The sequence below is a fragment of the Alligator mississippiensis genome, chromosome 1 (genome assembly GCF_030867095.1).
Source record: "Alligator mississippiensis isolate rAllMis1 chromosome 1, rAllMis1, whole genome shotgun sequence".
In the NCBI taxonomy this organism is placed as follows: domain Eukaryota; kingdom Metazoa; phylum Chordata; order Crocodylia; family Alligatoridae; genus Alligator; species Alligator mississippiensis.
This window is the reverse complement of record NC_081824.1, coordinates 289,227,509-289,253,461: the sequence shown is the minus strand read 5'-3', so window position 1 is coordinate 289,253,461 and position 25,953 is coordinate 289,227,509. Positions and strand designations below refer to the sequence as shown.

Below are 25,953 nucleotides of genomic sequence, written 5' to 3'. Positions count from 1 at the left end.
TGAGACACAGGTGAATAGGGGAGGTAGGACACACACTGGGAAGAGATAAGAGGTTGATGACCACTGCCAAACATAAAAGGTGGGGTGAAGCATCAGGCGTTGCCCTCGGGACACTAGAAGAAAGAAGGAGAAGAAACCATTGTGGCAGACTTACCTGAAGTGTGAAGGATGACATGAATGGGAACATGAGAAGACGACCCTGGGCTGGTGAGATGTGGGGGAAATACTTACCTTTGGGACACTGTGGCTGGAGATTGGCTGGCAAAACCTTGGGGAGGTGAGAGATGCAATCCCTGATAGCTCCATTCCCCGGGATGGATGACAGATGTCTGAAGTGGTGGAGAACAGCTGTGATTGGGGAAGGAGTAATGAAGAAGCTTCACACTAGGACCTAGGGTCCAACAGCCAGCAGTCCTGATCTCTGGGAGGAGTGCAGAGGAGTGAGGAACTTGACCCCAGGGACCAAGATCCAGGGGACAGCCGGCTTACCCGGAGTGGTGGTGAGCCCCCGATCAGCAGTGGTGCAGTTGGGAGTCTGCAACTTATCCAAGTGGCGATTTAACTGCCTCTCGCTAATGAGGCAATTAGTGTGATTATACCTTTTGTTTCTATGTTAAATAAACCAGCACTTGTGAAATATTCCACTGGGTGGTCTAGTGTCTCTGACCTCTCCCTTGAGGGATTAACATCAAATCATTTTTCATCTCCGTAGTCATGGCAGGCGAGTCTTGAGGAAGGAGGGGCGGACAGCTGATACTCTCCCACAAAGATGATGGGTCAGATTGTCAGTTAGTGTAACTGCCATGCCTACATTCACTTCAACTGTGTCTGAAGACCCGCCCTGTTTTTGGACAATATTATGGTTCTACACAATGAATAAATATGTAATACAATTGAATTGTTCATATATTTTTCCCCAATTTTCTTCTTTACTATATAGTTATTTTTAGTATTGGGATAACTAGGTGTTAAAAAACTCAGCCTACCTTTTACTCTGGTATCAGTATCAACAAAGGTTTATCCTCAAGAAGTATTTGTTAAGCATGTTATGAATATGTTGTGGTAGTGTTGGTGTGGTAGTACTGGTGTAGCCATGATGGCTGTGGAAGTGCTTGTGCCTGTCCCGTGGGGTGCCTCTTAATGTTTCCACTGGATCTTTTACAGTCTCAGTTCTTTTACACACAGACAGTGTGCTTCTGGCATTGCACAGCTGGGACTGGGGTAAGGGCAACCACTCTCTACTGCCATGACTTGATCTTCTATGTAATTTAGGAGGAAGGTCTTAACCCCCAACCCTGGCACCATCTTCTGGGGCTCTGCCTCCCCTATACTCCGCTTACGCCAAGCCTCAAGATCTTCAAATAGACATTTCAGGCACACAGACTATACTTTTATATTGTGCCTTCTGAGGTAGGTCATATATATAAAGCAAAAAACCCACTGTGTAACTCAAAATAGCATTAGGGGCTTAGTCCCTTTTTACAGTCATCATGCCTAGAGTTGGACCACCCATCCTTTACCCAGGTCCTTGCCTTGCCCTTTTGCACTTTAGGGTTCACAGTAAGCACAGTCCATTGTGAACCACTTTGGTCCACGGTACTTATGACCCTTCTCTCTCTTCTTTTCCAGGTCCAACATCTCTGGTTAGGTCCCAATCTTCAGTCCCCGATGACCAGGACTTGCCCGTAGGTAAGTCATTTGGCTCCACCAAGCCACTTCAGTGGGTTTGCTGCCTGCCAGCTTCCTTCCACCATTTGGCCCTCCCAGGGTTCCTGGACCTCACTTTTGGTCCTTGCATTGGGCTACTTTTAACTCTGCTGTAAGGTTATGGTCCTTTAAATGCCAGTGGCATGCACTTATAAAGTATGACCATGCCGGTGCTAACGTTTCTCCAGTGCTCATCTTTTACATCTGCGCCGCTTTTCACCACTGCTCCATCGCTTTGTAATGTCTTGGCAGGTAGGATCTTTCTTCTGCCCCATCACAATGGCACAGGAAAAATATGAGGGGCAAGAATTTTTGTGGGTGATATCTTTTATTGGATGTCAACAAAAAATAGTAAATAAATAGTTGGAAGGGACACAGGCAAGCTTTTGGGTACCGTTGTACCCTTTCTTAGGTTTCTGAGGGAAAAAAACCCAGATACACTAGAGAGAAACAGCAGATAAAACAAAGGCTTGTGCAAAACTCCATAGCCAAGTACAGACATTATATTTTTACTGGTATAAGTGATTGGAAACCTATACCTATAACAGAACAGAAGTTTGGCACACTTAGACTAATTTAAAAATAGCAGAACTCGTCTAAGATCGCCTTTGGTGGGGCAAGGGGCAAATGTGTGTTCTGTTCACTTCCGATCTAAACTACACCACTAACAGAAAACTGCACGCATCGCTTGCACACATTGCTTGTCAACAGCTTTATTCAAAATGAAGACGGCTTCAGGCCAGCTCCAACAAAACCGGGGAGCTGCCATGAACATTAGTTTTTTCCATAGTTATACACCTTCGTTTATGCTCATTAAGATTTACCCCACCTTTGTCCCTCCTTTGTTCCACCCTTAGTCCTTCCCATTTTAAACTCTGTCTCTGTTTATTCTTTGTTTCATTAGCATGGAATTGCCTATGTATTTCACTTATTTACATGTCTTTTTGCTATGAGCGCATGCCTAAGACCATGACCCCTGCTTCTTTCGGTCACTTGGGTGGACTTCGACCTTGAAGCTTCTGGAGGCTTCTTTACCAATACTATTCACCTTTTTGCATATGTTTATCTCGGATTCTGTTACCAGTTATGTGTTGTCTTTCACATTCCAGTCTGTTTTTCAGACCCATGTTGTACCATCTCCACATTCCTAAGACTTCACCTCATTCACAGCACACAGACTTGCACAGACTCACTTGAAATTGGTTAACACAGTTAAGATGACTACTTAGCATAAGAAAATGGCTGGCTTAGCATAAGAATTCATAAGCCAAATCTGCTTTATCTTCTAATGATAGCTGGTGGTTTGCATCCTGTTCTTTTACACAATGAGCTATGTATCTTACAACACTACTATATTGTTAGGAAAATGCTTTCCTAAGCATCTTGCAATGTTACCTTTAACATACTATTCTGCCTTGTGGTTAGCAGCTTGCTAGGCCACAGGTTATAATCTTTTATTCAGCTGCAAATCCAATGCTTCCCAAGATCCAAATACAGTCATCCTAACAATATTATGTTATAATATTGTACCTTTATGTTATTCACATGTACTTGGGACCACAGCAGTTTTTGTTGGGGTAGAGCAGCCCCAGGCTGGCAGAGGGCCAGGAAAGGCAGCCTTGGGCTCTGGGGCTGGGTATCAGGCTGGGACATGAGGTTGCTAAAGTGTGGGACTAAGTGGTAAGTCATCATCTACATGCACATTTCAGCAGAGTAAATTATTACACCATCGGATAGTACTGTTCCCAACAGTATCCTATGGCGAAATTAATTAATTTACTGCACCCTAATACCAGCACAGGTATAGACTGATGCTTTACTGCAGAGCTAGTCAACTCTGCAGTAAATTTCACATGTAAATGCATCCACTGTGTATTATCTAAATGTAACACAATCAATCTGAGTTCTGCCTTGCATTATATTTCTGTGGATTTTATTTTTAGCCCATTAAACTCAGTCTTTCAGCAAAAAATCAGGTCTTATAAACATATCTACAATACCAAAGGATGGAAGATGTCACGGTACCAATATATAGTGTATCCTGCTATACCAGTGATTCTCAACCAGGGTGCCACAGCACCCAGGGATGCAACCAGATCCTTTGGAGGGTGCCAGGAGGTGTGAGAAGGTAAGTGAGGTGTGAGGGGATAAGCAGATAAAGGCAGGCTCAAGTTTGTTCCTGCCTGACTATTGTCCCATCCCCACTGACTGGCCCCTCTGAAACAAAATAGCACAGTAATATATACACTGTTTTTTGAAAGTGGGTGCCACTCAATTCACAAAAGTTACAGAGCAGTGCCTTGAGTCCAAAAAAGTTGAGAACCACTGTGCTATACAGTATTTACATAAGACATTACAGTACACATGGTAGAAACATGTACTTTTCTGTTCCGGTGGGAAATGAGTAAACACTGTGTGAGCACTAACTATAAATTGCTCAGATCTGCTCAAGCATGTTCTCCTGCCTCAACCCAAATATTGACACTGACAAAGCTGTAATCACTTTCAGCCTTTAAATATGAGTAGAGGGAATTCTACTCCTTTTTTTACTATAAATTATCACTCCATAGGACCCCAGAGTATGTAGGGAAAAATGTTACATAGTGTTCATACAAAAGAAATAGCTTCTGTATGCATATAGCAGCCAAGATTAACATGTTGTCTTCATAGACGGCAATTGAAGAACTGCCTGAGCCACTCTTTTGTTCGTGGAACAGCTATCGTGCATATGTTAATAAATCTATCTTCCTTTGTTGGTGAAAAAAAGATCTTTTTACAGAGTGATTCCCCTGCTTCAAAGGCAGAGGAGATGTTCAAAACTAACCACAAGCCCCCCGTCAATATGCTTAATGAGAAGTGGGAACAGGCATTCCTTGTTGTGGTATGGATGTTGTATTAACTAAGGATTTAATTGTCAGTAAGGGCTTGTTGCTGCTGTCTTTATATAGGCAAAATGCTCACTGATTCAGTGTCTTGCTTGAGGAATATTTGCAGATCTGCCCTTGTAAAGCAGAGATACAACAGAACTTCTTTTATTATTAAGAGTTCACATGCTTACATCTTGACCAGTTTGGTAAGGACTTAAAATTGTTGTGTCTTTGAGCCTATGTGAAATATGTTGCTGGTTTTCAGTCCAGATCTTCATAGGCAAGTGTCCTAATTTCACTTCACTTTAACATATTTAGTAATGCTAGTAATTGCTATTTGTTAACAAGCATAATGGAATGGCCTTGAACACTAAGAGAAATAATATGAATATTGGAGGACTATCAGAGCCTGGTCCTTCTCCAACAAGCATGTTGTTAAAGGTTACCCATAAACAGAACCTCCCATAAGAGTTCTATTATAAATGGTTGGAATGGAAAACCTAAGACCCTTAGTACCGATGAGTGTAGTTGTACCCTGGGATTTTTATTGAGTGTAAAGGCCCTGTTGTTTGTTCACTTGCAACAGCTGCAAATCATTGTAACCTCTAGGGCTAGGTTGCACATTACACTTAGACCATACTGAAGCTATGGGATGTTAAGCTCGGTTAAAGTGTGCGTGCATGTTAAGGGTTAATACTGTTTCTTGCCTGCAGAGTTTTGACTTGCCACCACAGGGCTGGTGAGCAAGGGCATGGCGAAGAGGCACAACACCTGGGCTCTATCCTTGTTCTGGGTGTGGGCTTGTGGGGAAGCTGGGACTGCAAATTACTCATTTTATCTCCCTGGAGATTGAAGATATCCTAACACAAGCTATACAGCATGGCCCAGAGTTAAACTTCACCTGAAGCGGTGCAAGTGTAAGGACACTTAGCATGAGTTAACAAGCTTTAATGTGTGGACACTTGGGGCATTTATACACCTATCTTTTAGTTCTCAGATGCACCGGAGATCCATCATTTTGGAGCAGACTTGGTTAATCAAGTCTGCTCCGTATGGGAGCTGATATGCACCATGCTGTGCCACCTGCAGTTGTATAAATGGCGAAATGCACATCAGTACGGAGAAAATGGCGGCAGTGCGCTTTTGAAATAAAGCACCTCTGAGGTGTTTTAGTTCAAAAGCGCATAACCGCCATTTTCTTTGCACTGACATGCATTTTGCCACTTACACAACTGTAAGTGTCGCAGCACCGGGTGCTTTTCAAAGCACCCAGTGCTGCAGCGTTTGCATGTGTAAAAACACACTTAAGTTTTAAGTATGCTCTAAATCTAATGTGTAGCTTCACCCCTTTTAAAGTTAGTACATGTTAGGAGATAACCATTGCCTGTAAGGGAATAGCTTTTGCAATACTATGAGGGCACTTAACTCATGTGCTAGACTTCTTGAATGTGTATCTGCTTGCTCTTAGTAAGTGTTAATTTGATGTGTGATGGACAAGGTTCTTTGGTGAATGTGATAACTTTTATTAGACCAAGTAAATAAAATCTAACAAAAGATATCACGGTTACCCAAAGAACCTTGTCTGCCTATGTCTTTAGACCAACACAGCTACAACCAACACCCCAAAATTTGGACGTGTTACATCACTCTAAGAAATCAAGGTGGCAACTCCTATTGAATTATAAAATTGGGTAGGTACCTCCTAGGATTATGCTCCTTTGAAAATTGCATCCATAATACTTGACCAAACATTGGTGTCCAGTGGGCTCTGTATCATAATTCATCCAGGCACATATCTGTTACAATATAGAATACACTGTTGCTGGCCTGTCTGGCTCAAGAATTGTTAATGGTCACCCTCTGACACCTTCTATACTGGCTATCTGTTGGTTTGTTGATCCAGGTGTATTCCTTTGTTTGCATTTAGAAAAAATAGTGAAGGGGCAGTGGGGGAACCTTGTGGATTTTGCAAGGGTAGATTTTAACCAGAGACTTTCCCAAATGGCATCTGAGTGGTTATGCCAATATTCCACAGGTGTGTACCACATGAATGTTTGTGAAGGGTGTGATGACAGCCCTGTATCCATCCTATACTAATCTTAAAATACACTAATGCATCTGTTATGCATTTAATAACTTTGTTAGTGCTAGCGTCAGAGATCTTTAAGCTGTAATAGATCATAACCAGGGAAAAATTAACGTGCGGCTATAAGGGGGCTGAACAGGCTCACTGTGAATTTGAATGGTGAGCAGCAGAGTAGGTGGAATACAGAAAAGAACAGTTTTACAGTTTTGCAAGTGACCTTATCCCTACCCCACATTCATTGTGGTTGAAGTCAATTTTAATAAAAGTCAGCTAACAGCTAATAGAACCTCAATCCAGTTTATTGAAACAAATAGTTTATGACACTTGTTTTAATAAATTTAACTGAGACAGTAACAGCAGAGGCTGATTAGAGTTGCTGAATATGTAAGTGTATCTTGGAAGTATGTGTCAAGACACCCAACTCACAAGTTTGCCATTGATTTAAAATCTATACCAAAATGGGGCCTAGGAAGAAAAAAAAAACAAGCCCTGAGAATGTCTGAGTACAGCATGGGAAATTTGGGGCTCAGAGTGTGTTTGTGGTGGGAGGAGTGGGGGTTGTGTATGGAAGCAGGGCAGGAAGGGAGTCTGTGTCCAATCTCTACTTAATTTTAGCTCCTCTTGGTTTGCACTTACAGGTTTTCACACAGAGGCTTTGGTTCAGATGAACTTGAAATTTAGATGAAGATTTAGAGGAAACAATTACATTTGCTTGATTTCAGGTTGACACTAAGTAATGGCTCCAAGTTTTGGAATACTGTCCATCTGAAGAGGGTATTTATCTGCGCCTTAGTGTATATTGTCTAACTTGTGGCTTAGATTCCCAAGAAAGGTTTGCAGACTTCAACAGACCTTTGGAAAACTAAGCTCCAGTTTCAGCTTTTTAACTAAACAAAAATCTAAAATAAGTTTTCTTAAATACAAGAGAAGAAAAAGAAAAAAAAAATGCTGCACTTGGAGCTCCTTAGTAGATGAGTCTGTAGTCTACAGATAATAATAATAATAGTATCTTGCTCTTTGAAAAAGGATAGAAAAAGTGAAACATTAGGTGTTAAAAGGCTTTTGGGGGGTTATTCTGGATCAAAGACAGGGCAGATTTCAGATATTTTAATTCTTATGCTTTGTTTTAACCACATTGAACATTAAAAATACTGTCTCATTTTCTATTAATATTTTATATTCTTTTTGTAGGTAGGTATTATGACAGGTAGCTGGAGAACCTTGACTTTTAACATTGTGTATTAGAATCTTTCAAAAATGCTAAATTGTAAGTGAGGTTTGCATTTGATCAATTTACACTAGCAACAACTAGAAACATTTTCAAGGCATTGCTTCTGTATTTTGCCTTGTAACATTTATTAAAATAACTGTATGGCTAAAATCACTTCATGTCTCACGAAGTATTTTGACCTCTATCAAATTTTAGGCTGATGTGGGTTTTTTATCACTGTGTATAAACTCTGTTTTGTCCAGGGTGTAATGGGTATCACTGTAATGCCCTTGTAAATTTTAATTTATAAAATGTGTCTGAGTTTGTCACAAAAATTTATTTCTGGGACATAGCAGAACATAGATACATGAATGAAAACAATTGTTGGCCATACACTAATAGTAACACTTTTTGTTTTTCTATTATGTTCCATTTATCCAAAGTCGTTAGACTCTTATTTTTCATGATAATTAAGTCTTTGAAATATGATTTATAGCAATAAGCAGTAAACTTTTTTTTTCACTTGTATCTTAGAAGTCCATGTGTTTTAATCAAAACTAGCTAGTAATTCTTTTTTCTGACTTGTGTTGTGGTCTCTTGACTTCCTGAAGAGGCATAAGCAACTCCAGCAACCCACATAATAAAATACTTTATTTGCCTTGAGGTATCAGTTAGTGTTACTCAGAATCAAGTTTGTTTGAAACAATGTGTACAGTATAATGAATACTATTTCAGAATGCTATTTCATGTTTCTTTCCGAAGTAAATGAGATTTCTTCTCCCTTGTGGCACATATAGAAGTCACCTAGGCTAGGTATAGACATTCAAAGAGCCCAAGGCGGAATCAATCTAAAGTATGTGGTGTTGTGTAAATGGCATAGTTTCGATAAGTAATGAACAGAGCACGTGTCTTTGGGGGGTGGGGGTGGGGAGGTTAAAATCTTAGACTGGTTTCCACCATTTTTAAGCCAGTCTGTGTGCACCAAACTTCTGTTCTGTTATGGGTATAGACCACTGTCCAATCATTTATACTGGTAGAAGTGTAGAGCATCTTTACACCTGCTTCAGGATGCAGCAGACTAATTAGCACATAGCAGACTCAATTAACCAAGTCTGCTCTGATGTGTACTGATTACAGCATGTCAGAGTAGGCATCAGGCACATGAATATACTGCCCTATATATGGATATACTGCCCTATAGTGCAGTAGTTTAGTGACTGGTTATGCAAAGATTTTGTTTATAGGCTTGAACTTTGATCAGATAAAATGCTGAGGGTCAGATTAAAATGGACTTTGTAAATTCCCAAACAGGACATAGGGAAAATGTAGGTACCCAAGTCATAAAGTGATTTAAATTGTGACACAAAAGTACTTAGATTCTTTAGGCATCTTCATTTAAACCAAAAAATCAACATACTTGGGTAACTTCCCAAAAAGCAATCCAGAATAATTGTTAGGTATCTAACTCCCACCTATTCCCTGTGATCGATATTGGTGCTGGGAGACATCTCAACTCCACCTAAGTATTTGATCCATAAGGTGTGGTTCGCCCAATCCTAGAAACATTTGGATAAAGACTTTGCATGCTCAATACTTAAGACAGATAGGGGACGAGGAGAAGTTCTTGGTTGTGTCTACTTTTTGCCTACTAGCCCAGTGGTAAAACCATTCACCCAGAAAGTCAGGGATCTAGGTAGTAGGCCTTCTTCACCTTATGGGGATTCCTTAGTTTTGGGGCTTGTTGTCAGGATTATTTCTGCTTTTAATCAGTTTGTCTGATGTAAAATCCATAATCAGTTATGGCAGCAACTCTGGCCCACAGGACTGTCCCTGATCAAGTGAGTGCTGCTACCACTAACCTGCAAAAGCATGCTGCCTCTTGCTTTCTCTTTTTGTGCCTCTATGTGCTCCTACATATGTGCAGGGAGACTGCTCCAACATGCTGTAATTACAGTGTGATGGAGCAGACTCAATTAATCAGTGTGTTGGAGCAGACTCTAGCATTGGAGCAGACTCCACTTGATTAATTCAGCATGCTGTAATTACAGTGCGTTGGAGCAGACTCGAGTAATTATCACACTCCAGGAGACTCCATTGTCACGTGAATTAGCATTCCCATGCTGAAAAATAGCAGTAGAGGTGCTTTAACTACCAAAAGGACTCCACCACCGTTTTTGAGTGCAGGGATGCTGATACACATCATGCTCTGGGCGCATTAATTAGCATGGCTCTTGGCATTAAAGTACCCCCTCTCCCTCTGCCTCTGAGCACATCTATAAATGCCCTATGACTATTGCATTATTGGTTCCCAGGGGCCAAGTTCTAATAGAAGAGGAGAAACTCTCCACCCAGTCTATTCTATACTTTGGTAGCTATGACATTCTCCTGGGGAGTAGGAGATATGGATTCAAGTCTCCTAATCCTGAGTGAGGCCTAAACACCCAAAAGGCTGGGTGCCACTGCTATTGGGCAAAACCAGGGATAGTGGATCTCAAGTGAACAGAAGAGCCTGATGTCTCGATTGGAAAGGGAATTCAGATGCACTCCTTATTGCTTGTTGGCTACTTCTTGGTGTCTCTGGGCTTTCTGAATTCCCAAATGGATGCACCTGCATCTTCTCAGTGACCGTGCAGAGCACCTAGATACTTAAACATGGTCATCCTACTCTCCCAGGCTTAGGTGGCTAGATGCTAGACATTGAGCTGCCCAAATGGAGGTACCTCTGAGACTAGATTGGATCTGGGCCTGAGTGATTTGCCTGTATGCATGCAGGACGAGCCAATATTTGAAACTTGGTCTCCTAGTCCCAGTCTATTACCTTATCCATAAAAACATCTTCTGCCCAATCCTAACACAGATGCTTCCAAAGCCATTTCCTCTGCTTTTGGCCCTCCTTAGGGCGGCCATTTTTTTACGGTCATTGAAGTATTTTTAAGTGTTTTTAACCACCTCCAGACTCCAGGATTACTTTGGATAGACAACATGGTTGTTAGCATATTGAACTGTTATGTACTGGGGGTTTCACATCCTGAAATAAATTATTAAATATTTCTTCCCTTTCTTTTTCAGGTTTTTTGAATTTTGTGTCTTTTTATGGCACTGGCACTAACATGACAAGACTGAATAGAATGAGGTGAGAATTACAGCAAATAAAGAAAGCTACTGCTGCTAGAAATTTACTGCTTTGTGCTTTTGCAAATGTTGAATGTAAGGGAGCATCAGTCTTTTTCCTTACTACACATTAAGGTTCATATTTATGAACTAAGGGAACCTTGGCTCCAACTTAGCAACACATATTAATTGACTTAAAAGGGGCAGCTCCTGTGCTTAAAATTAAGTGCGTGTTCAAGTGATTTGTTGGATCTGGGTTTGAACCTTCAATGAGTGAAATTCAATACAATCATGGAGCACAGAGCTACTTCAGGTGAGTGAGGGAAGCAGAACCTGGCCCTATTTTGGTATGCCCACGTGGCACCATGCAGGGATGTGCAAAGAAATACAGCTTAGGTGGAGCAGTGGAAGCAGCATAGCCACATTAATGTGGTGCTCAGACCGAATTAATGAGCTCCACTGGGTAGTGCAGATACATACAGTATGTACAATACATCCAGTAGTTTCTATATAGCAGAATGAATTCCTAGTTTGGATACAAATGGCCACATGTTTCTGCTTTGCAGTGTGAAAAACTGATTAAAAATATTGCATGTCACAAAATGTACTCCTTTCAAGAGCTTCACTAAGTGACAGTTCAGCATTAGTGTCATAAAGAGATCCTGGGTGATATTTCACTTGATAAAAGAAAATGACAAAATGACTGACCCTGTGCTGGGGTGACTGAGAGGGCAGTGAGAGAGCAGGTGTCTACAGAAGAAAATCCACACACCGGTTGCAGTTGGAGAAAATCCACACAAAGGTCCAGCACCTGTTTCATTAGAAGTCCTGAGTTGGGCATTTAGTTGCAGGACAAGGGAGAAGAGTAGTTATGTCCAGGAGACCTAGTGGTTGTGCTGAATTAGTTTTCTTTGCTGAGGCTACCACAGAATCTCAGCAGGACGTTGGACATGCCCAACTGAGCGTGGTCATTTGTCCCCTTTGGAGTTCAGATTCCCCTGCTGGTGCCAGGGGCATGTAGTTGACTGGGGAACAGGGTGAGGCACTTTCTAAGTTGGCTGATTTTTTTTCACTCAAGGTTGCAGTCATTACTTAAACCAGAGGAGCAGCATGTAGTCATGACCTCACAGTGGCAGTGTTGATATTGCTGACATAGCAGCTCTTTCATTCACCACATTTAAACAACAGTACTGTTTGTTTAATCTCCTCCTCAGACAGGAACAAAGACATTAGGAGAAAACACACTACATAGAAAAAAGACAAAACTAAACAAAATCAATTATAATGACTGTGTGAGGTGACTTATCTCCAAATACATATGTCTACATATAAATAACCCAAAACATGCCAGATCCTTTGCAAACTCTTCAGCATTGGGGAAGAGCTAGAAATGGCTTACTTCAGCCATGCAGTTTTTTCCATCATGTACAAGACATTTCAGTAAATATTGACACAAAAAAGAACATTAATAACATTCCTCTTTCCCCATGTTAATCTGTCTTGCTGCACTCCTTGAAATAGACAGCTTCTTAATTATTTTTAACATGCCAAACTCACTTGACGTAAAATATCTTTATGCATGACGCAAGCTATGCTTTTCAAGAAAACATTAAAGAGTGCTTGGCATCTAAGTTGTCTTTGAAAATGACTGAGAGACTGGTGAGAGAAACAACTTGTTGCATATAGCAAGGGCGAGGATTAACCTCCAGACCCTATTATCAGCTGCACCAGGAGAAAAAATTATTTTTAAGACATCGACTTTGGAATTACTTGAATTTACTTTGTGTTTTCTAGGTATAAAACTTAGCACAAGTGAGTTATTTAGTTACACTTGAGAGATCTGTAAACAAAATGAGGTGTAATAAAAGAGTTACATAAATCTCAGTCTCACAGGCACAGTTAATTAACTTAGCATTTTGATTTGAAATGTACAACTTTTTAAAAACCACGTGTTTAGTCTGGGAAATGTACTCAGGATCTTGCTTGTTCTGATGTAAATAACAGATGCTCAACTCTCTTGTACACACTTATGTCTTTGAAATCTGACCTCTTAAAAGTAACCCCTAAGTAGATTGCTGTTGGACATTTTAATGGCTAATATTGACATTCAGTATACAATAGCTCTGGAGTGTTGCTCTTGCTAAGCTTATTTGTTCAGATGGGATTAGTGCGTAGTGAAATGATGTTCAGTGTGTGTGTTTGAAGAAACAGGAGGCTAGAGAACTGAGATGTTTTACCTTTTATAGTTATACAGCTTAAACAAGAAAATCTGAGGCAAGGTATTACATGTTAACATGTGTCCATATAATATCTGCATCCAATACTGTTTCCAGTGATTCCCATGTAATCCTAAAGGGGTTCAGAGCTAGAACACTTGATTTATGCCATGTTTTAAGTCCACTGAAAGAGCAATACTGTCAAGCATTGCAGTACCAATTCGCTGTAATAATTTCTCCCTCCTGGTCCTGCAGCTCCATCCCAATTATACTGACCCCCTCTCTGGCCTGCCCAGTGCCTCAAACTGTCCAGGGCTGCATGGATCTGCCTACCTTAGGGGATCAGCCCTTACAGGTGGCACAGGTAGACACAGCAGCAGCAAATGGTGGGGCGGAGAGGGCTATGGAGGTTCCTATGGGCTAGAAAACCTTGAAACAGAGCTCCCTACAGAGTGCCATGGTCCCACTCGGACACTGGGTGGCCCTGTTTGCGATGTCTGTCCCTTAATATGCCTTGCATCTAGCCTCATTCCAACAACAGCTCTTCAGTCAAGCTCGTGTTTTCTTAGTCTTTTAAAGAACAGTTTCTCATTTTTTTACAGACTTCATAGACAAACATTTTTAGCACTTTTGTGGATAAGCCCCCTGCCCCTTTTTTTTTTTTTTTTATGGAAAGGCAAAACTATTTTAAAGGGAGGCAGTCCTCTCTTTGCCCATATGAGGCTGAAGCCAATGCTTATTAAACTAAATGGAAAGAATTCCATTAACTTTAGTGGGCTTTGGATCAGGCCCATAAAGTATTTAGCCAATTGTTTAATGGTACTGGGAGAAAAAAATGCTTTCTGGCCTCCCTGGTGGGTAAAATTTTAGCCCTGAAGCATGAAGTTTAGTATCCGTTTACATCATTCTCATACCTTGCATAACTTCTGAGGTTCTTATGTTCCAAAAAATAACAAATGCTTCTTAAAACTTTTTTCAAATATTCATCTCTCTGAGCCAGGGCATTCCAAGCTCACTATATAACAACTTGAAGGAGTATTCCCTTTCCTTCATTTTAGATTTACTTTAATACATTTTCATGGAGTGCCCTTTTATTCTCATTTTGTGGCTAGGGAAAGGAAGAAAGTTTTATCAGTTTTCAGTTACTGTTCTTTATATCTCAACACTGAGAGACTATTTTGCAACAAATGAATTGTTTGATTAAATTGGCTGAGGAATATCCAAATTGTCATATTATCCTGGCAGTGTAAGCCATGGTGGACTATTTTTCCCTTCTCCTGGTTGGATTAACATGAGCACTGTCAGTGAAAGCTGTCAGTTTATAGATTTCATAGACATTAGGGCTGGAAGGGACCTCGTAAGCTCATTGAAGCCAGCCCTTTGCCCAAGGGGCAGGAAGTCAGCTGGGGTCAAAGGATTCCAGCGAGATAAGCATCCAAATGTTTCTCAGTATGTTTCTTAATAATGTTTAAAATTTTCCCCCAGGAGAACTTGAAAGAAATAAAGGGTGTCAGTGTGGTCAGCTCAAATGTACTTATCATTAGTTTTTTTCCCCTTACCATTATTTGCTGAGGTACAAACTAATCAAATTCTTTCTCAGGGTATATCTTCACTCCAGAGTTAGTGCAAGGGACTCTTGGCTGGGTTTGAGCACCTGTGAGTTTAGCCTGAGAATGAACATCCTCACACACACTCCTACCCATGTTACTGTGTCCTCACTGTTTCTGAATTCACCCTGATGTGTGTTGTAACGCATCCCATGGTTCTCTCTGCTTTATGATTTGTGCCTTATGATATGCTATCATATGTTTTATGATTCTCTTACAGTTAACCCCTTTGATGTGTGAGGACGTGTCTGGCCTTTAGAGAGAATTACATGAATACCTGCAACCCTCGAGCAATTTAATCTCAGTCCTCTCTGCAAAGTGAGTATGTTTTAGCCAGACTTGAAGTGGAGCCCAGGGTCCAACACATTCCTCTAGCCAGAATTTATAAACACTTTTAAACCCAGGAAAAAGTCTTTGGTGTACAGATGGTTGTAGATGGGTTTGCATTAAAACTTATCCAGTGAAGATAAGCTTTCACTCTTCTTTTCTCTCTATGAAGCATCTCATTATAAAGCCTTAGTTATGCCACTATTAATCATGCTGGGTACATCTACACATACAGTTAATGTGCCTGAATTTTCTTTGTAGGAAATTCAGGCTCATTTAAGTGCTCTGGAGTACACGTCTATACATGCTTCACGCTCCCCCAGGTGCCAGCCCTAGGGCTGGCAGAGGGCACAGGGGCCAGTCCCAATCCCCACATGGCTGGAAGAGCTATCTGCATTCAGTGGGGACAGTGCCTCCCAGCCACATGGGGATTGGGCCCCATCCTGATCTCCATATGGCTGAGGTGCAGCAGTCCCAACTGCTGGGACAGCTCTCCTGGCCATGTGGGGATTGGGTCCTGACCTAATCTCTACGTGGCTGTGACACAGTATTCTCAGGTGCCAGGACAGCTCTCCTGGCTATGTGGGGATTGGGATGGGTCCCAATCCCCACATGGTAGAGAGACAGCTGCCCCAGCAGCTGGCACAACACCTCCCTAGTACCGGGGCTTAGCCATGGAGCAGCAGGACCCCTGCTGCTGGTCAGCATCTACATGTGCGCTACTGTGCACTGTTAATTTAGTAGCTGTATTTTCTCATACTAGCAAATGGCAGGTTAGCCTAACTTACTGTATAGTAAATCCCATTCAGCGTAGACAGTGACCCTTTACTGCACATTAGATTAGACTAATCTAATACATGGGAAAGGGTCACTATCTACACATGCGTGGGATTTACTGAGCAATAAATTAGGCTAATGTGCCTGTCGCAGGGCACCCCGGTGCCTGCTTCTAGAGAGGAGAAACTGCCAGGGAGAGAGCCGTGGCAGAGCCAATTGAGCACAGCTGCGGGTTGCCGGAGCAACTAAGCGGAGCCAGCTGCCTGTAGGGGGCAGGGCCTGGCCCTTATGAAGCCCAGGGCTGAAGCCAGGCTAGCAGTTCTCTGCCAGCAGCCTGGGAGGCAGGAGCTCTGGAAGTGAGGATGTGGAAAGGAGCCTAGCAGCAAGTACCATGGTCATATGAAGCAATGTTGTTATGGCCATAGGGCTTCGGGTTTGAGTTATAGCCAGATGGCTTGAGCTTGCATTTGTGTTACAGCCTAGGGGCTTGTGGGTTTGCTTTGATGTTGTGATATTACACCCGGAGGCTTGGGTGAGGCTGTAGGGGTTGGAGGAGGCCTCGTAGAGGACCCCACGCTGCTGTGGGGAGCCCTAGCGCCAGTGAGGGCGCATTATTTTCAGTGCCGGTGAAGGCGCCGCTCACCCGCCAGTGCTGGAGCGACTGGTGGCGAGGAGCGCGGCCAGTGGGTCGCGGGCGCAACCAGTAGGTTGCAGACGGGGGACGTAGACCCCGGATCGCGTGTGGGGGGACATAAACCCCGGCCCCAGGGAAAGGGGCGGTTTTATTGAGAAGCCCAGGGTGGGCACGGCAAGCCCCAAAGAGGGGGAGCGCCACTTTGTATTATTGAGAAGCCCCATGTGGGCATGGCGAGCCCCAAAGAGGGGGAGCGCCATACTGAGGAGCCCTAGAGAGGGGCAATTACTGAGGAGTCTGCGACGGGCATCCGAGATGGGCATAGCAAGCCCGGCCGCAGGCTAGTGCGGCAACACCCCTCAGACCGAGGCAGGGCACTGCGGTTACCCCGAGAAGACGGGAAGTAGCAGCGCGGTGCGCCGGGGTCCGAAAGGGTATCCGTGCGGTTGGCCAGGGAAGGGCCGGGGCCCGCTAGGGAGTCCCTGAGCGGGACCACACCATCAGGAGAGTCCCAGTGAGAGGCTGGGTGCAAGAGAGAGAGCCCAGAGTGGGCTACACTTTAGAGGAGGCCCGGGAAGCGGGCGTACAGACCTAACAACGTCTATTACATCTGCAAGGCTTGGGGCATGGTATTAGGGGCTTGTAGGAGCCACGCACAGCCCATAAGGCTGAGGTGCTTGAGTAGCACCCATCGTACGGGGCGACCCACGAGGGGTCCAGGAGCTTACGTGCCCGAGGAAACACAAGGCAGCCTCCCTATTACATATTCCAGCAAGACGTGGCGGGAGAGAATGGAGGGTGCCCTCGGGCCAGAGTAGCGCGGTGAGAGGGCCTCAAGGAGATCACGGCCCTCTGCGAGGACCCCGCCGTGACAGTGCCATTACACCAATGTACAGTAAAGCATCTTGCGTAGACACCCCCCTAGTGTAGCATCTCACTGTGAAGTTCAGTGTGTTATACTGTGACTTGAATTATATACTCATATAGAGATATGCAAACCCCTCAAATCTCACTGCCAGTTCATGAGTCCATGTTATTAGGTACTGTGGCTGCTTCTGGGGTGATGCTGTTTAACCATCCTGTTCCCAAGGATCTACCTAAAGGGGTAGTGTATTACAATGAGTAAGCTGCTATGGAACATGAGCAAAGGGTGGGGGTCAAAGCCAGGTCTACAGTAAGGTAACCCCAGTGTGCCACTAACTTTGTACCATTTTCAATTGCTGCTATGTCTTTCTTGCATTGAAATGAACTCTGGTAAGGGATCTCATAAAAAGTCTTATGAAAAATCTGAAGTAATTAGGATGTTGAATCTATTTAAATACCATACACTCATTTGCTTTCTTTTGTAATGTCTTTGCTGAATATTTTCCATAGTTACAAACAGGAAGGAAGCACACAAGCAAGAGAAATGTAAAATGCCATGGAAAATGAAATATGAAAAAAGTTCAAGTGCTTAATCTTATTTGGATTTCATAGTCTAAAAACAGTTATGATTCAAATTTGCTGGCTTTGACAACTGCTTTTTCTTAAAATGCAAAATGAAACAGATGAGAATCCTGCTGTCATGCAAGGGGCTAGACTAGCAGACCCATGAAGTTCCTTCCAGCCCTTTGATTCTTTATTTGGTGTTCGTTATCTGGGACTAGATTTCAATTCCAGCCATGTGCCCATGGAAGCAGTGAGACAATTGGTAGGCTCTCAGGACCAGGCACAAAGGCGTCTGTAACAGGAAGCCAAAATGTAAGCAGGATGGATTTAGTTCCTGTGCAAAGCAGCCAAACAGTAGCCAAGTGACTGCCTATCTACATGTGACTGCTCAGTGTTAGTTAGTTGGGTTAGTAAGGCATTGAGAAAAACTGTTGCATGGGGCAGGCTCTCAGGGACCGCATGTTCAGCAATAAAAGATTTTCTTGCCTTGCCCACTGCACTGAGTCAGCTAATTTCCATTTGGGGTGTGCTATATTTCCTGTTCTTTGCAAAATGCTCCTATCTTATTTCCTTGCATACCCCCCCCCCCCCCCCCCCAAAAGACATACAGCTATTTTTAGGGAAGGCAGGATGAAGAAAAAATAAAAGATTCTTCCAGAGTTATGGCTGCATAGAGCAGGGTCACAGCCTGATTTTCAGCTCACTCACCTTCCATTTCCTACTCATGTAAAAGTTAAGTTTTAATCCATTCACAGCAAAATTGTTAGCAGCCCTTGGCAGCTCAGCCAAAAGCTGAAATTGAAGACTGAACTCCATGAGCCACTGCAAGATTTTGAAATGAGCTAAAACAGCCTTCAGGGCTATGAAATAGGAGGAGGGAGACCTGGAGTAGCTAACACAGCCTAATTCCAAACAAAGGATAACTTGATTAGTGGAACATCAAGACCAAAAATATAAGGTTGTTAATACCTGTGAAATACAGAACAATTTGCAGGAATTGGGTAGATTAAAATGAGCTGTTCCCAAATAGAAATACCAGTGATGCTGCCAGGCAACTGGTTTTAAACTTGAGGTGGAGGAATCAAAATGGGCTAAAACTACCTCGAGGCCATAGCAGAAGCACTCATGGCACAGCCTGTCAGATTCCTATGAATCTGCAAATTCTGTTAAATGCCTTGTCACCATGACACAGAAAACGAAAGGAAAGGGATCCTCTTCCTGGATCTGTCGTCCCTTGCAGCTGCTAGAGGTAAAAGTAGGGGAAAAAAGCTATAGCCATCTTACAGCATCTCCATACTTATTCTGGGCAGATAATCAGCTTCCCGTCCTTGACACACACCCAAGTTTTGGAAGGCTATTTTTGGAGAGAAAAGTGTGCTATGTGAGTAAATATGGTAACATGAAGGAAACCATACAGGCACAGCAGGATCCAAATAATTGTGCTTATTAATTCTGTATAACATGTACAGGAAGATACATTAACAGGTGCTGATAAGATTCGGATATCTGCCATAATTCAGATGACAGTGAGGGCCAGTAGGAGGCTCACAATTCCAGGACCCTATAGCAGTGGTTCCCAAATGTGGGTTCATGACTACCGATGGGGGCATAGCAATTATAAGTGGTTTTGCAAGCCTTGCAACATCCTGTTAGGAAAAGTCAGTGTTATGCTAGAAGTGGGGCTGAGATGTGGGGACTGGGTTCGCATACCCAAAAAGACTGGGGTTTGCTATACTTAGAGGGATGTCTTTCTCAGGTCCCAACAGGGAGCAATGTAGTACACTTTTATCCCACCTGCACCTTTTTTTGAAGATATACTATGATCATAAATAGCATTTGTCACCTAGTACACATCTATTCATGAGCAGAACTCTGAAAACATAGCCCTAAATCTGGAAAGCATCCGCTTCATGGAACTGAAAGGACTTTGAATATGCAAATAGAAAAGTTACTTCAACCAAGACAACTGTCCTTCAACTGTTACTTTCCTTGGTTGATAATGCAATTAGCTGAACAAATGTTTTTTTGTTTTGTTTTGGTTTTTGGCCAGTTAAAAATCTAATTTGGTCAGTTTTTCACTTGTGGTAAATGTGGTGTGTGATATCCTGTTGTTTGTGGCTGGCATTCATCTGTGTTAGAATTGGATGCCTGTAGTCTGACTACTTGTTCTCATTCCAGAGCAGATGTAGGCACCATGTCTTTTTTAGGAACTACACAGATTTATGGGTTTTTAAATACATTATTTTTCCCAGATTAGACTCAATATCCCAAGTATATAGATGGATTTTACTACATGGATTTTGATGCATGAATGCTGCTTCTGTGTAGATATACCCTTTGGGGCCTTATAAGGCCCTGTTATAATTTCAGTTCCTATGATCTAGAAGCTCTGATTCTACTCTAGTCAGAGTGCGGTGGCTGTACTGGTCAGGCTGCTCCTTCCTGAAATCAGCACACACTTGCAGTTCTCCCATCCATTAACTTGGCAATGGGGGCAGGGAGAGTTGTAAGTTTATGCTTACTTAGGTCGGTGACTCATGGTCAGATCCACAGTGGCTGAAGTCAGTGGAAAAATTCCTGTGAAGTTCACTGGATTTTGGATCAGGTTTAAAGTGCCACAGCCTGGCTTTCTAACTGCAAAGGGATTGCTTCCTATGGCCATGCTCACAAATGAAAGTGTCCGGAGAATTGGAGATAGAAGAGTGGACTAGTTCTTATAGTATAGTATTAATAACTGATTTTTGAATCAGTAGGACAAGTAAAAGAGCAGCTTACCTTTTGACTAGGAGTCCAAAACAATCTGATATATGAAAACTGTCTCCATCTGTGTTCCTATGGCACTTCTGCAACCATAGTTATTCTTCCAGAAGTATCTGTTTATTTGGCCCCATTATCTAATGACCGTACAGTCTTTCATGTATTTATTTTCACACTGCTCTTGTGCAACAGGGAAATCTTACACAGAACCAAGGCAAAGATTCTGTGGCTGCCTACACGTGCTTGGGGGTGGGGTGTTTTAATTAGAGCGGTTCCTGGACAGCCTGTCTAATTAAAATGGCTCACTGTCGTATGTATTAAGCTCCTGCGCATTTCAAAATGGCTGTGGGATGCTTTATCTAAATCTTATTCGACAAGTTTTAGATAAAGCGCCCCACAGTCATTTTGAAATTCATGGAGGCTTACTGCACGTGGTGGTGAGGTGGCACTGGAGCATTGTAATTAGAACACAGAGCAGACTTGATTAATCGAGTCTGCTTTGACACAAACTAATTGGAATATGAATGAGCACATCTGTAGGCACCCTAAATGACTTGGTTAAAGTTGTATAGAGTTTGTGAAAGAAAATGGAATTGCACCAAACTCTCAAATTCCAGTCCAGTATCCTAACCATTGGACTGGCCTTCCTCTATATAGTGTCTTGGTACTCCAGTGCAAATAGAAGTTATTTGAGGAGGAAGGTGAACACAAGTAGGAACAAGATTTTTTTCATTTCAGCTCATCTTTACTTTTTATTGATAGCCTGCCATTCTGGAAAAATAATTTTTGGAATGTGTACAGCAACCTTAACCACAGAAGTATTAGCAGCAACATGCCCCCATTCAGGACTGGTGCACTGATGACAGTTCTTTGGCAAAACAGAAGACCCCACAGAAACCTGGATTGGCAGAGTACATTTTGTTTTATTGCTGTGTTTCAGTTTTCTCTGTTTTCAGGTCTTTTAATGAGTCTCAGTAGAACAAGTGATCATATTGTATTATACAGAAGTGGATTTAAATGCTCAGTCCACACCCACTCTGCAGGATTTCCTGTGAAAACAAATTTTTATCAGAGAATCTTAGAAAGAAGGGACTTCAAAAGGTCATCCTGTCCAACCTCCCGCTCAACGGAAGTTCATCCCTGTCTAACCCATACCAGGAAAATGTTTGTTTAATCTACATTTAAAATCTTCAATGATAGATATTCCACTGCCCCTTGAAGTAATCTGTAATAATCAAGTTAATACCTAAATAACATCATATTTTGTCCAGGTAAAACATGTACATCTTTATATACGTTGATGTGTGTGTGTATATATACAAAGTCCAACTGATTTCAAGTTGAGCAAATGAATTATGTATTATTTGTGTCTTTCACAGGTAAAGACTATTGTCACTGAAGGCATAGAACAATGATGCTCAATCTACAGCTTGCAAATGGGATATGGCCCATAAAATCATGTTATTTGGCTTGTGGGACTCAAGCCCCATAGGTTTCAGGCTGTGACCTTGAACCTGGGGCTTCAGCCTGCCCAGTATAGCCGCTCATCTTGATCTGCCATCTCTTCAGCAGAGTTTTGGGATGGACACAGCTGGTCAAAACCCTCCAGTTAGGCCTAGCCACATGCCTACTCCCTGCCACTGGCCTGGCCAGCCAGGGTAAACTGTGACCCCTCAACCCTTCCAACAGAAACCCCTGACCCAGAAGAGGAAATGTCTGGCCAGTAGGGTTCAACCCTGTATCTGGGCTGCTGCACCTTTGGCTTGTGCTGCTACTGGTTTCCTAACAGACTCCAGATACCTGACCTAGGTTGCCCATGGACCCCAAGTTTGGTCTGACCTTTTGGATACCTGACCCAATTCTCATATGATTTCCTGGACACCTGACCTGGCTATCCCTTTGACCCTCTGGATTTCTGACTTGGTTCCCCAGATTAATCTTCTGGCTTTCCTATGCTCCAACTTGGCACACACCCCTTGGACTCTGCTTGCTTCTCCTGACCCTGAGGTAACCCACAGACCTGACCGCCTATGACTCAGCAGGATAATAGGTCCAGAAATGTGGTGGTGGAGGAGTGGTGGAAGCCTTAATTGCCATGGCTCTGGGAGCTGTGGCATTTAATGCCACCACTTTCCTGCTGCCAAATTCCTGGATGCTTGGGGAGCCTGGTAGGCAGGAAGACATGGTTCTGTGCACCAGATTGGGCTAGTAGTCATGGCCAGTCCCGATGGAGCTGGTGCCTGGGGTTGGGCTAATGTGTGGAGCTGCCCCCTCATGCCAGACTGTACCCATAGACCCATTCCACATGCCAACCCTATGCTGAATCAGGCCTGGGGACTGACCTGCCATGTGGGATCTGGCCTGTGGACCAACCCTAAGCCACTCACCTGGCCTGCAGGGCTGGATGGGTTGAGCACCACTGACTTAGAAGATGGAGTATACTAATTGCATGCACAACATCTGAGAACCTGGGTGAGATGGTGGATACTTCAGAAGACAGGATGTATGTTTGTCCATTTTTGGTAAAATATATCTGAAGTTTTTCCAGTCACATTCTTCCAGATTCTAGAATATATATTTTTTAAAATGGACCCAAATGCTTTCTATTTTCTTTCATTTTTATTGTTTATGATTAATGTCACTTTAATGCCCCATGATGTTATTTTAACCTATGTGGTAATATAAAAGAGCATTAATGAACTAAACTGTAGTTATTTTCACTTTAAGGTGACTTTGCACTGTTAGGTATAAAATGGCTTTAGTGTAGATGAAAATTCAGTCTCTCTGTGCATAACTGTATAAAAAGAAGAAATAAAACCTGGCTTTTGTCTGCAGGAGATTTCAGAGAGGATTTGCCAGTCCTTCAGAAGCCATTTTGAACCCTGTAGGAGTTATGAACAACTTTGTTGTAATCTTAACTGTATATTGCCAATACCAGAGTTCTCTTCAGCAAATGTGGATTGCTAGTCCAGGACAGGAAGCACTATAAAAGAAAACTGTTGGCTCTGGGAAACAAATACAGCTTATGGGTGGGGGGATTCCACTTGAACAGATTCAGAATAAGAATGTTGCTTAGCCGATCTATGAACTAGTGCTGCTTTTTAATGTTGTTTCCTTAAAATCATAAAAGTGTTGACTACAGCTTTTCCCTTATTAGTTTGTATTAGAAGAAAGAGTAAAAACAAAGTTTAATGAACCTATCCAAATTATGCGAAAGCTAAGCATTTTGAGGATTGTTGCATCTATGTTTTCAAAGTTATGTGGAACAGTGATAAGCCTGTTGATTATAGGGGCATGAAAAATCTAGGAAATAGATAATAGGACATTGAGCTCTTTATTTTAATTCATTTGAATTTGGAGTAGGTCATAGATATTGAGAATGACTCTCCTCTAACTTACCCTCGTTTTATTTTGGTGTGTCTCTGACAAATACAATGACCTTAGCTCTGCTTCTTCCTGGTGTACCTCGGGGCATCTATACAAGACAGTTACTGCAGAGTTGCCTAATTAGCTCTGCAGTAAAGTTTTACTGTCTACATGTGCGGAGCTATTAGACCAGAGTAAACTAATTAACTCCATCCTAGGTTAGTACTGCCGACACAAGTACTATCCTCCAGCAGAGTTTACTCTGTTGCAAAGCACGTGTAGATGGTGACTGGGGGCTGGCTAGGGCATGATGGTGCTACAGTGCAGGTACTTTTTGCTGGCTAGCTGTACACTGCAGCACCCTTGTGCCCCTTCCAGTCCCTCTTTAGCATGTTGAGCTGTGGGGAGTAGCTCCAGGCTGGCAGGATTAACCCCCTGCCAGACCCTCTGCCAACCAGACTCAATGTGCTGCAGTCCCAGACACATCTGTAAATTCTGCACCCAGGAGCAATACACTCCACCACAAACTGTGCCAGAGTTTATTGCATTGCACTAATTTTATGTGGATGTGCCTACAGGTCAGAAAGCCAAAACAATCCCTGTAGAATGCGCTGATGGAAATGCACCCAACAGTCAGATACTGGTTTATACTTTGACACGTAATCTATTTCCAAAACGTAGGTTTTTTTGTGTAGGTTTTTTTCTCCAAATGGATTCAAGTATAGATAAGGATAATTTTAGTATCCTTAAAAACATATGGCTATTATAAATGGCCCCACTGCAAGGTGTTATTGTGAGGGTTGATGTGAAACATCTCTTTCAATTGTGGCAGCATACTTTACTGAGCAAATAGGCACAATTTATTCTAAACTCTAGGCTGTACATAGATCAGCCCTTTGTCCTTTTGCATAAAAACCTCACACATTTTGAATAATTTAGGATTACATTACTAGATGCACTAGCCATAAGTTTTGAAAATACAATGTTCTAATCCTCTTTAGCAATACCTTTTACCTAATAATATGTTCTTCATACAGTGTATGGGATTAAGATATGAAAAGCTGATACATAACTAAGTCCAAATATATTGTTCTTGGAATATATTTCCAGGACACTTGTGTTATGATGGTAGGAGTTTTGAAAAAAAGATTGTGCCAGTTCACTTGCCAAGATATTCCATGCCTCTTGATGACCATTCTTGTTCAGTAAGGCTCTGTTCCTTAAATTTGTTATATTAATCAACATTTCTGATTAGCCTACATGCCAAGGAGAGTGGATGTGTTTGTTTGTGTGTATTATGTATCCTTTGTTTTGTGCTCATCATGCATGATCTGATTGATGATTTCCATTCTGTGATTCCTTCTAATACTATCTTACTTATGTTTATTGTAAAATCTATGAGTCCTTATTCTGTCATGTTAAGGACACCATATCTTGAATCATTTATGAGAGAAAATATTTTTCTGCAGCATAAGGGCAGTTAAGAGGTTTCAGTATATTGAACGTGCCCCTTCCTGAGGAGCTTCTAGAACTATGAAATCTGTGCATGCCTATGATTAGAAAGAGTAGTTTTGTTCTCACCTCCTCCGAAGACATTATGAATGGGTTGATGGGAGTGAGAACGTGAACATGAGACTCTTACCTGGCATCAGCCTCTCTTTCCTGAAGGTGATATATGTGTGTATAAGGGGGTGGGGCAGGGAGGGAGGGAGGGAGTATGAATTCTGTTATGTTGGTGGAAAACCCACCTTTCCAAGGTTTTCAGATCCTATCACGGAGATTTTTTTTTCAACCACATATTTGAAATAGCATTATAACTTCAACCCCACAGAGGTTAGGGGAATGTTGTTAGTGGAATGT

At 42.3% G+C, this 25,953-nt stretch overlaps 1 long non-coding RNA gene across 1 annotated transcript in view; it reads left to right on the top strand.

Moving 5' to 3' along the window:
- The window catches only part of LOC109280324 (uncharacterized), a 39,426-nt gene extending 13,682 nt beyond the window's left edge, over positions 1-25,744 (top strand). The window contains exons 2-5 of the long non-coding RNA XR_002086604.2: positions 1,630-1,689; positions 10,940-11,003; positions 15,025-15,122; positions 22,107-25,744. This is a non-coding gene — a long non-coding RNA (uncharacterized LOC109280324). The remainder of the gene's footprint in view (positions 1-1,629; positions 1,690-10,939; positions 11,004-15,024; positions 15,123-22,106) is intronic.
- Positions 25,745-25,953: the final 209 nt, after the last annotated feature.